The sequence below is a fragment of the Leiobunum rupestre genome, chromosome 7 (assembly GCF_980474605.1).
Source record: "Leiobunum rupestre chromosome 7, qqLeiRupe1.1.hap1, whole genome shotgun sequence".
NCBI lineage: Eukaryota > Metazoa > Arthropoda > Arachnida > Opiliones > Sclerosomatidae > Leiobunum > Leiobunum rupestre.
Genome location: NC_143390.1, coordinates 21,857,981 through 21,869,771, shown reverse-complemented (window position 1 = coordinate 21,869,771; position 11,791 = coordinate 21,857,981).

The window sequence follows — 11,791 nt, the reverse complement described above, 5'->3', positions numbered from 1 at the left end:
TGCAATTTGGCAACAGAGCGAAAGGGGGCGCCACCACGCTGACGGATGGCCACTATCTCCTCTCGCTCTCTTGTGTACCTTCTCGCTCTCTCTCGCAAACTGGCACCCAGCCCCGCTGGCTTCTATAAGCTAATGGACTGAATCGTTTTGCACCAGACGAGGGCCGTCGCTCGGAAGGGGTGCTGCCAGAATATTGTAAACAATCTATAGCCAACGCGCGAGAAGAGTTTTCAAAAGTGTGGCCGAAACGTCATTTTCGAAGCTGAAATTTAAAGTTGAGGAAAAGAGGGGGGGGGTCGAGCGCGCAAATTATCTCGGCTTATCAGTCGATGATGCCTCACCCCTCTCGCTACCACCTCACCTCTCTCCCTCACTCACTCAATTCAGCCTATGGCATCGTCTCTTTTCTAAACATTTTTCGACAAACCACTAAAGTTGACGAAAACATATCCTCAACTACGACAGGGGGGTACTGGAGCTGGTATCTAGTAGATGGAGCCTACAATTTGTTGGAGCCAACATTTTGTTTTTATCAAGTGGGTATTTAGCGGCTTTTTTTTAGTTTAAATTTAACTAATTTTTCTTTCGTGATAGCGTTGTTCTAATATCTTCAAAATGTATAATAATAATAATAATAATAATAATAATAATAATAATCAGCTAGGCTAATACCCAAGGCACCACCTTAGGGATTCATATTTTAAAAATTAAAAAAAAATCTTGATTCGTCAAAAATGGCAATGCGCATGTGGCAGTGGCGTAGCCTGAAATTCGTCAAGGGGGGTCGAAGTATGTGAATGAATGAATGAATGAGTTTATTCAGTTTGCGTACATTACGCGCCCTTTTAGAACAGGGCGGCTCCAATTAGGGGAGCACAACTGCACAAAAAAAAAACAATAAAATGACATAATACAAATATTTACAACAAAAAGTATTTAAAATATGTCAATAATTTTGAAAGGAAAATGGCACTAAGTATTGTTCACGGGCACTGAGAGGCAGAAATTTTCTTCTGTAGTGAACAGTTTTTCTTCCAATGCCATTTGGTTAAAAGATGTTTAATAATGGCGGGATTCCATACTTTTTATTGTGTGAATGTTGAGAGGGGGATCGAGAAGGGGTGGAAATTTGGTACAGTCAAAGGTAGGCCCAAGGGAGGTCTGAACCCGGAAACCCCACCTTGTCTACGCCACTGGCATGTGGATAAGGGGTGGATATCGAAATATCAAACTATCGATTGTTTAAGTTCAATTTTAAGTTGTATCAAATCCTAAACTAAATGCCTAGGCAAAGGTGAAATACCTGTTTATTTTTGGTGCCCAAGACTTAAATTGGCACCATCGACCGTATGTCGAAGCATTTCATTAGAATCACTGACGGCGGCATTACAGACCGTTACGATTTTAAATTTGACCAATAGTTTGATATTTCGATAGCAGCCTCTTCTGCACACGCGCATTGTCATTTTTAACAAATCAAGATTTTTTCATTTTTGATTTTTACAGATTAGCCTCCCAGAATGAGATGGATAAATTATGTTAGGTCATAAAGTAGTTTTCAGTTGCCCGGACGCATCCTAAAGTATTAATATAATTTATTTAAAATATATTACTCCTCCCAGTAATATGAAATGTAAATACTATGGATAATTATTTATAAATTTAAAAACCAAATTAATAGTAATAGTAGTAGAAAGTACCAACATAATTTTAGGAAATCATCGCGAACTTATTTCAGAATAGGTCAAAAGCATGCGGAATACTTAGGTCCAAAATTATACATGGTGTTTCAGGAGGTTATGGATATATTTTAAGGAGTTGTAGGGGGTGAGCTGAGAAGTATGCCTGTTATTTTCCCATTTTCCTACGATGAGTGAAAAGAGCGCCAGAGTGCTTCAAAATATGGCCTACTAGCCCCTGTAAGTAGGCTGCAACGAGCGCAAAACCAAGTAGCAGGGAAACGCGAACATTAAGGTTTGGGTTCGTGTGATAGGTAAAAAAGGACTTTGTAAACAAATCGAGGTAAAAAGGTAACTTAAACAGTATCTAAAGTCCCTGCTGCTAGGTTTTTCGATTGTTGCAGCCTACTTCCAGGGGCTAGTAGGCCACACTTCGAAGCTCTTTGGCACTCTTTTAGCTCATCGTAGAAAAATGGGAAAAAAACAGGCATACTTCTCAACTCACCACCTACAATCCCTTAATTTTTTTTATAACCTTTTGAAACACCCTGTATAATATTCTAAGCGTTGATATCAAAATCTGAATAAATTTTCAGCTATTTAAAAAAAATTCAAAAATGGTTATTGAATTATGGTTTAGAAAATCTAACTACTTTTTATAATTAACGCATGCTCTATATTGAAAAGAATGTTTAATTTATAAAATAAATAATTAAATTTACAATTGATAAGATAATACTGCCTCTTCAAGGCTACTATTAAGGGGGAAGACTACAGTGGCCATTGTCTACTTTCGCGGTATTTCAAGCTGAACTCTTTTAATTTTGTATTTTAACTTATCAAATTAATATTTAAGTGTAGAACAGCCTCTTGTTTAGTGACTTAAATAATTTTGACAATTTTAAATTTAAAAGTAATTAAGTTATTACGTTTTAATTCGGACCCCCGGCGCTAATATTATAATAATCAAAATTATTTTAAGGACTAGAAAAAGGTTCAGCCTAATAATCCAAATATAATTAAATTATGTAATTGTTAAAACAGAAACGTTCAGCTTGAACGAAAAAGAGGCTTTTACTGTATTCCTCCCCCTTAAAGTAATTTAATTATATCCCCTTATGTGGATTGGGGAAGTGTAGTATACCTTATTTATATCTGTAAAACCTAGAAACAACACAAATAAATAAATTAATAATAATAATAATAATAACATTAGCAGTATAGCAAGATGTACACTTCTGTAGAAGATAAATGTTATTTACTTCCGCGTGCAGTCATTGTTTTGGTCTTAGGAACGCGTCAGATAGTTAGAACCGATGCTATTATATCGACAGCGTATAGATGGCGCTACTGTATTGTGCGGGACGATTTCCAATTCCTTTTGTCGTCAAACGTTTGGCGTAAGCGTGTATTGTAACGAGAATCACGTATACGCCAGACGAGCCGAGCCGAGACTATAAAAATGTTTATGGCCGTTTTCATTAGGCCGCCTTTCTTTGTTCTGAGGTGACGCCAGATTCCCCCCAGTGTACACTGCTCTATAGCTCTCTCTCTCATCGTTTCTCGCCGTTCATAAAAATAAAAGCTTTTCTTTTCTTCTGGTTGTCTCTTTCTTCGGAGCAGAAGTGCGGATCGAGTTACTCTAATATGAAAAAGCTCGCTTTCAACACGGCGCAATTCATTCGTTTTAATTTCACACCTAATTTAATCACGATCGGATTTATCGTTTATTTTAGTTTTATATTTTTGGACTTGTCATTTGGGGTTTGGAATTTTTTTATTTATTTTCTGTAAAAATCTTGATAAATTTTGATTTGTGATTTGGGATTTTTTTTATTTATTTTCTGTAAAAATCTTGATAAATTTTGATTTGTGATTTGGGATTTTTTTTATTTTTTTCAGTAAAAATCTTGATAAATTTTGATTTGTGATTTGGGTTTTTTTAAATTTATTTTCAGTAAAAATCTCAATAAATTTTGATTTGTGATTTGGGTTTTTTTAAATTTATTTTCAGTAAAAATCTCAATAAATTTTGATTTGTGATTTGGGTTTTTTTAAATTTATTTTCAGTAAAAATCTCAATAAATTTTGATTTGTGATTTGGGATTTTTTTTTATTTTTTTCAGTAAAAATCTTGATAAATTTTGATTTGTGATTTGGGTTTTTTTAAATTTATTTTCAGTAAAAATCTCAATAAATTTTGATTTGTGATTTGGGTTTTTTTTATTTTGTTTTCAGTCAAAATCTTGATAAATTGTGATTTGGGAATATTTGATTTATTTTCAGTAAAAATCTTGGTAAATTTTGATTGGTTTTTGGGAATTTGTTTTTTCTAAAAATCTTGATAAATTGAAATTTATGATATTGTTTCCTGTAAATATCTTGATATCTTGAAATTTATTATATTTTTCCTGTAAATATCTTGAAACTTGAAATTTATTATATTTTTCCTGTAAATATCTTGAGAACTTGAAATTTATTACTTATTTCTTGTAAAAATCTTTATAACTTGAAATTTATATTTTTTCTTGTAAATATCTTGAAAACTTGAAATTTGTGACTTGGAATTTAAGAATGTTTTTTCATGTAAAAATCCTGTTAACACGAGATGTGTGGCATGGAATTTCCTATTTTTTCCTAAAAATCTTGACAACTTGTGATTTGTGACTTGGAATATTTTCGAATAAAGCTTCGATTAATTTTAAATTTAACCAAATTTAAGCTCCTTGGGATAATTTTTTTTATATAAAAATGTTGAAATTTTCTGATTTGCGGTTTGAAATATTCGATAAATTTGTAAAAACATGATAACTTGTGATTTGTGACTTGGAATTTTAATTTTATTTTTATGTTGAAATCTGGATATTTATGACGTTGAATTTTATTTTTATTAAAATCTTGATATTTATGACGTTGAATTTTAATTGTTTTTAAAATCTTGATATTTGTTAAGTTAAATTTTAATTGTTTTTAAAATGTTGATATTTGTAATTTTGAATTTTCATTTTATTTCAATGTAAAAATCTTGAAATTTGTGACGTTGAATTTTAATTGTTTTTAAAATCTTGATATTTGTTACTTTGAATTTTCATTTTAATTGTTTTTAAAATCTTGATATTTGTTACTTTGAATTTTAATTTTAATTTTATGTAAACATTTTGATATTTGTTACTTTGAATTTTCATTTTATTTTGATGTAAAAATCTTGATATTAATTACTTCAAGTTTTAATTTGTTTTCTAATTGGTGCGAAATATTTCGCATAATTTAAATATTTAAAATTGAGATTTCCAAAAGTTCTTGAATTCCGTTTATAATGCATGACAATAATCGACGACTCAAGTTATCTCGTTAAAATTAGAATTTCCCCGTACATAGACTATTTTAATTGAGTATCCGCTTAACTTTCGTTCTTTCACGCGTGGCGTCTCTGTCGTACTTCCGCTCGAATAAAGTCTATAATGAAAGTAAGAAGTGCTCCGATTCTCTCCGCGGGATAATTATTTCTAATTTCTAACGCCTTAGAAATAAGTATTACCGTAGAAGAGAATAAGTAGAAATTTCGATGGAAAATCCGGTGGATTCTAAAAAATGCGCACCTTTTTCCGGTTCCATTCTTTTTGTTCATTTTCTTTCCTGCAGCTCCGGATTTTTCCCGCCTGCTTCTGTTCTTTTTTTATCTTTGGTTCGCAGGTGACGAAGAGGGTTTAGGCTTTTTGAGAGAAGCGCGCTCCCTCTGCAGGCGGGAGTTGGCGTGATTAGCCTCAGTTGCCGCCGAAATAGTTCTTTTATGTGGCAGATTTCGAGTCACCTTTTCCTCCTCTTCCTATATATTTATTTTTTGCTCTTCTCTCAGCCTGGCTTTGTATTTTTATCGCTCCTCATTCTGGCGCACACTCCGAGCGTCGCCTGTTTTTCCGCTGTCTCACTTGCACTGCTAAATATATACAGCGAAGTCTAAAGTGCATTTCTTGGTATTTTCAAATCAGGTGGCCCCGTCTCTAGTAGCCTAGTCATTCGTACATTCGCGAAAACACCGATTCCTTATAGCTTAGCTAGAGAAAAATTGGCGTGTTACTGGTGATTTTATAATTACTATTTTGTCTCGACAGTCTACATCGTATTTGCTTTATTTAAAATATTAATACTACCTAAGTATTTTTCAGAAATTATTATTATTTATCTAGAACAGTGGTTTCCAAAAGGTGTTACGAGGAGCCCTGGGGTTCCGTGGAAGGGTCACAGGCATGGTTGGCAAAAACCTGTTTTCGCCAGGACATGTGGGAAAAACTGGTAAAAACCGGAAAAAAGTGGAAAAAAACTCTTTAATCATTGGTATATCTATTAAGTGACTAATTTGGTCATTGCAAATAGGAGAGATGAAAAAAGGCCAGAAGAAGAGTGAATAGAATAGAAGAATTCACTGCTTTTATTATTTTTTTTTATTTAATTTTGCCACTAGAGGTGGAAAAAACCATGGAAGTACGATTTTCCACACGGTTTTTAACAGGAAAACAATAGTTGGAAAAAACCGGTGAAAAATCTAGTTTTTTCCACCCTTGGCAAAATTGTGCCAACCCTGGTCACAAGGGGTAGGGCTCGGCGTTCGGATCAGAAATTTTCCGTTCATTTCTTTTATATCCATATCCGAAAATTATCCGAATAAAAACTTATATTTTGCATATTAAATCGTATAATAGTCGCGAATAATATCCATAAATAAACAATGAATTGAATTTTTTATGATTAATTTAAATTTTGCCGCTTAATTCATCCGTTTCCCCGTGCTCTACACTGGGTTTCCGAGAATTCGCAGCGCGGCCAGCTTTGTTTGTGTCAAGAGTCTTTTAAGATAAGTAAAAAAATAAGAATTAAGTGGATAGTTTAGAGTTCCATAGCCAAAAAAAATTGGGAACCGCTGATCTTGACAAAATCTAAGAATTTCATTTCCATAGACTTAATATAGAAAATTCTTAAAGAAAATCCTGGACTTTATTAAAAATCCCAAATTCCGTAGCCCAAAATTCAAATGACCGACCCCTCGAGATAGTAGGCTAAAATATACGGTGATGCTTTGCCCCTTTGGACCAGCTCGTGATTCCCCGCAACACACGCGTGTATTGTACGTTTGAGGGAACGTACAAAGGAAGGGTGAATGAGGGGGATGAATATTTAACGCGGACAGTCGGAGGATTTACCTCCCCCTCGTTCGTACGGGAATTCTGAATTCCCTCCTTACAATGCATCCGCGTCTTGCGGTGAAGCATAGACTGGTCCAAGGGGATACGCAACACCCGGTATTTGGAAAATGTTTCAAGCCTCGACAGATATTAATTGGTTTTAGTGTACGTTGACTCCTGAAATTCTTATTGAACAAAATATTCGCCTGAGATCAATTTGGTTTTTTTCGTACTAATGAGATAATTTATATAAGAATTAGCTGCTCTAAATTAACATACCGAAACGTGAAGTAAGTAGTATAAAAATAAGATTTTAGAATTTAGACTCAGTTTAGACTCCGTTAAATAAACTAAAACATGTAAGTTGTATAAAAAGAAGATTTTCAAAATGAGACTCATTTTAGACTCCGTTAAATAAAAAAAAATATGTAAGTTGTATAAAAATAAGATTTTCAAAATTCGACCCATTTTAGACTCCGTTAAATAAACTAAAACATGTAAGTTGTATAAAAATAAGATTTTCAAAATTAGACTCATTTTAGACTCCGTTAAATAAACTAAAACATGTAAGTTGTATAAAAATAAGATTTTCAAAATTAGTACCATTTTAGACTCCGTTAAATAAAAAAAAAATATGTAAGTTGTATAAAAATAAGATTTTCAAAATTCGACCCATTTTAGACTCCGTTAAATAAACTAAAACATGTAAGTTGTATAAAAATAAGATTTTCAAAATTAGACTCATTTTAGACTCCGTTAAATAAACTAAAACATGTAAGTTGTATAAAAATAAGATTTTCAAAATTAGTACCATTTTAGACTCCGTTAAATAAAAAAAAATATGTAAGTTGTATAAAAATAAGATTTTCAAAATTCGACCCATTTTAGACTCCGTTAAATAAACTAAAACATGTAAGTTGTATAAAAATAAGATTTTCAAAATTATACTCATTTTAGACTCCGTTAAATAAACTAAAACATGTAAGTTGTATAAAAATAAGATTTTCAAAATTAGTACCATTTTAGACTCCGTTAAATAAAAAAAATATGTAAGTTGTATAAAAATAAGATTTTCAAAATTCGACCCATTTTAGACTCCGTTAAATAAACTAAAATATGTAAGTTGTATAAAAATAAGATTTTCAAAATTAGACCCATTTTAGACTCCGTTAAATAAACTAAAACATGTAAGTTGTATAAAAATAAGATTTTCAAAATTAGACCCATTTTAGACTCCGTTAAATAAAAAAAATATGTAAGTTGTATAAAAATAAGATTTTCAAAATTCGACCCATTTTAGACTCCGTTAAATAAACTATGTAAGTTGTATAAAAATAAGATTTTCAAAATTAGACCCATTTTAGACTCCGTTAAATAAACTAAAACATGTAAGTTGTATAAAAATAAGATTTTCAAAATTAGACCCATTTTAGACTCCGTTAAATAATCTGAAATATATAAGTACAGGAATCCATACCTCTACTTGGAATGCTCTCGTAGGTGGGGCCAAAGCCGTCAGGGTGATCTTACCAAACGCAATACGACAGAATAAGCATTCCAAGTAGAGGCATGGATTTCTGGTAAGTAATATAAAAATAAGATTTTAAAAATTAGACTTATTTTAGACTCCGTCAAATAAACTGAAATATTTAAGTATTATAAAAAAGATTTACTATATTAGACTTAGTTTAGACTTCGTTAAATAAATTGAAATATAATATTATGCACACTTGATAGGCTTTTAACGACGAAATGAATTGCCCTTGAACGACCTTGAAAAAGCGTCGGCTCCATTTCAATAGACTCGTCGGCATCTATCTGGTGAGAGAGAGATGGGTGAAACTGAAATTGGAAGGAATCGCTGTTGAAGCTGCAGTCGGTGAGTGTCATATTCCGAATAATTATCTCCGACTGAAAATTATTAATAGTTAATTATAGTTAATGGAAGCCATATCGCTATTGGTAATTAACGGGGATGCTAATTTCAACCGGCAATACCGGAGAAAGGAGCTAGACCGGAAGCTACCACAGATTTCGTACAAATTTTGAGTGCATAAGATTTGAGGACAGTTTTAAATAAAAAAGTGGCGCTGTGATCGAAAAACAAAATTGTCTTACAAGTGTCAGACAGTTAACCTTCGGAGGATATGTTCACAGTCAGATTGGTCTCTACCACCTTAGGCCCAAGTCATCTAGCGACGTTTAATTCCTTTAAATCAGGTGGCCGGGTGAAAATGCGTAGGAGGAAGGTGGCCAGCCCTTCATGCCACGCTAATAAACAGCTAACTATACTTACTATTACCGTTAACAGAAATAAGATAACTCTGACGCCTTTGGTCCCGCCTACGAGAGAAAAAATCCCTTCTGCGCGCGCTCCCCTCTCCCGTTTTGTTTGTTAAGTTAACATAGTGACGTCAAAAAAACCGTCAGCCACATCGAGACGAAAATCTGCCGCGCTAAGCATTCCAAGTAGAGGTATGGATTCTTGCCGTTAAAATCAACAAGTTTTTATAAAAAGGGATAAGTGTAGCCTCTCGGGGGAGTTTCCACGAAGAAGGCAAATCAGGAAAAGACTACATCGAAGAAATTACTGGTCCTGATGGTCGCTCAACACTATCGGGGTTGGTGTTGGTGGTAGGAAAATTAAATTGAAATATGGCCACTAGCCAGTTTAGAGTTTCGGGCTTAACTAAAATTTTCTTAAGTGACAATGATAAGTTAAGCTTAAATAGGTGGAAGGCGACTATTTTAGGCGAGAAGACTCTAATTTAGGTTTGCCTTGATCAGATTTAATCACTCAATGGACAATTAATATCTGAGAACATAACATTGCAAATAATACCAAAATTAGGGGGGGGGGGGCGAGCAATAGCTACGTAAAAAAAGAGCGACTTACGTTAGATATTAGGCCCTATTGAAAATATTCTAAATATTTACAGAACATTTCAAACATCAAACAAATAAAAGCACATTATGACAGTTCTGGTGGACGTAGCTCGGTACGAAACCGTGTCCAATCGCGGGTTAATTTAAATTAGTTTAAATTTAAATTAAATACGAGCTGTATCACGTGGTCTTTTAAAATTTAAACAGTTTGCACCAATTAAGACCCGTAAGCATGGGAGTTCCGGGATGGTTCCTCACCCACCGTGTTATTTTTGTAACTCTGCTATCGGTCACCTTGGTCCAGCATATTCAAAAGGGTGATTCATCACCACTTGCACCATAATAAAACACTTTCCACTCATAGGTTGAAACACACAGGTATGGCCAGCGCCCTTGTACGCGACGCTTACACAAATATAAGAAATTGACATCTGTTGTCAGATTCGGTAAAACGTATATAAATATTTATTTTGACGACTTGGGTAATTGGGCAACGAAACAAAGCTGAAAGGAAGGAAAGAACGCTAGAAACGATGGAGATCTGGCCCGTGGTATCCCTCATTGTAATTATAAAATAAGAGCCATAAACCAGAAGTTCAACATTCAGCGAGCCAGCTAGCGACCCTTTGACAGAGGACGTAGGCCCAAAAAGGCCATAAGAAGCAATATTTCTTAGCAAAACTCCGAGGAAAATAGTTATTTTATAATTTAAAATATGCCAATTTTTTAGAAATATAACGTTACTTAAATTTGGAAATGATCTCTCTAATTTGAAAATTTAAGAGCAATTGATTTTTTTTCACCGGTAGATAATAGAAAAATATCTTAAACGAGAAAGCTGTAGGGCATACTTAAAAATGTTCGAATTAAATTGGTTTGGTCGAAAATGGGCAATTTTTCACAAATTTATGAGGTCATGGAAATAATTCGTATTAAGTGGCTATACCATTTTTAAATTAATTACAGATAAAAGGTTTAAAATTTATCTCTGTGCTAATTTTCAGCATAAACTAACAAAGATTTATTTAATCACCATTATGGGTTAATAATATCTCAATTTTCGCCAATGAAAATCTGTACGCGATTACGAAAAGACCTTTCGATCATAATGAGAGTTATAAAGAGGCAAGTTTAGAATTATTATTTGGCGTAAGCGTTCAGGCTCTTTAAAGGCGTATGGTAAACACGTTCTTTGATAGGAAAACGTAAAGCGGATCTTGATCTCCACTCCATTTCTTCCAATCCATCGCTGAGGAAACTTGGCTAGAAAAATGTGCAACAATGTTATGATATTGATGTGCTGGCGCATCGTCATGTTAAACCAAAGACGTCGGTAATCGATCAAAGGAATGTCGTCAAGCTAATCCGCTATTTCGTTTTGAAGAACATTCAAGTTATTCTGTGTATCAACACGATTTGGAAGAAAAAATGGTTTAGTCTAAATTGTACTTGGTGGTGGTGGTGATGAGGGAATACAAAGTGTGGATTAGTGGCATTCCAAATGTGGTTGTTTTGTTGATTAAATGCCAAATCTCTAGAGAAGGAATATTCGTCTCAAACTAACAAGAAGACATCCCGAAGTGTAACCCACCGATTTTGTTCAAACTCGGGGGATTGGTACACCTTCATGTATCATGAAAAATCCTAAAGGGAATTTATTCAATGGGCAACCGTTTTGCCATGGCAACGAAAAATGTTTTTGACAACACAAAATATTAAATTTTCCCATTGAAAATAACATGGGATTTTGACCTCAAATTGATCAAAAGTTGATCAGTTTTGATGTTTTTTTTTGTCAATTTTTATCTATTTTTGGCATTTTCGAAATTTGGAAATTTGTTAAAATTTTTCACGGGGGGGGGGGGGGGTGGGCCTAGGAATCGGTCAGAATCCCATGTTATTTTTAATGGGAAAATTTCAATTTTTTGTTGTCAAAAACATTTTTCGTTGCCATCGCAAAACGGTTGCCCATTGAATAAATTCATTTTTAGGATTTTTCAAGTTACATGAAGGTCTACCAATCCCCCGAGTTTGAACAAAATCGAT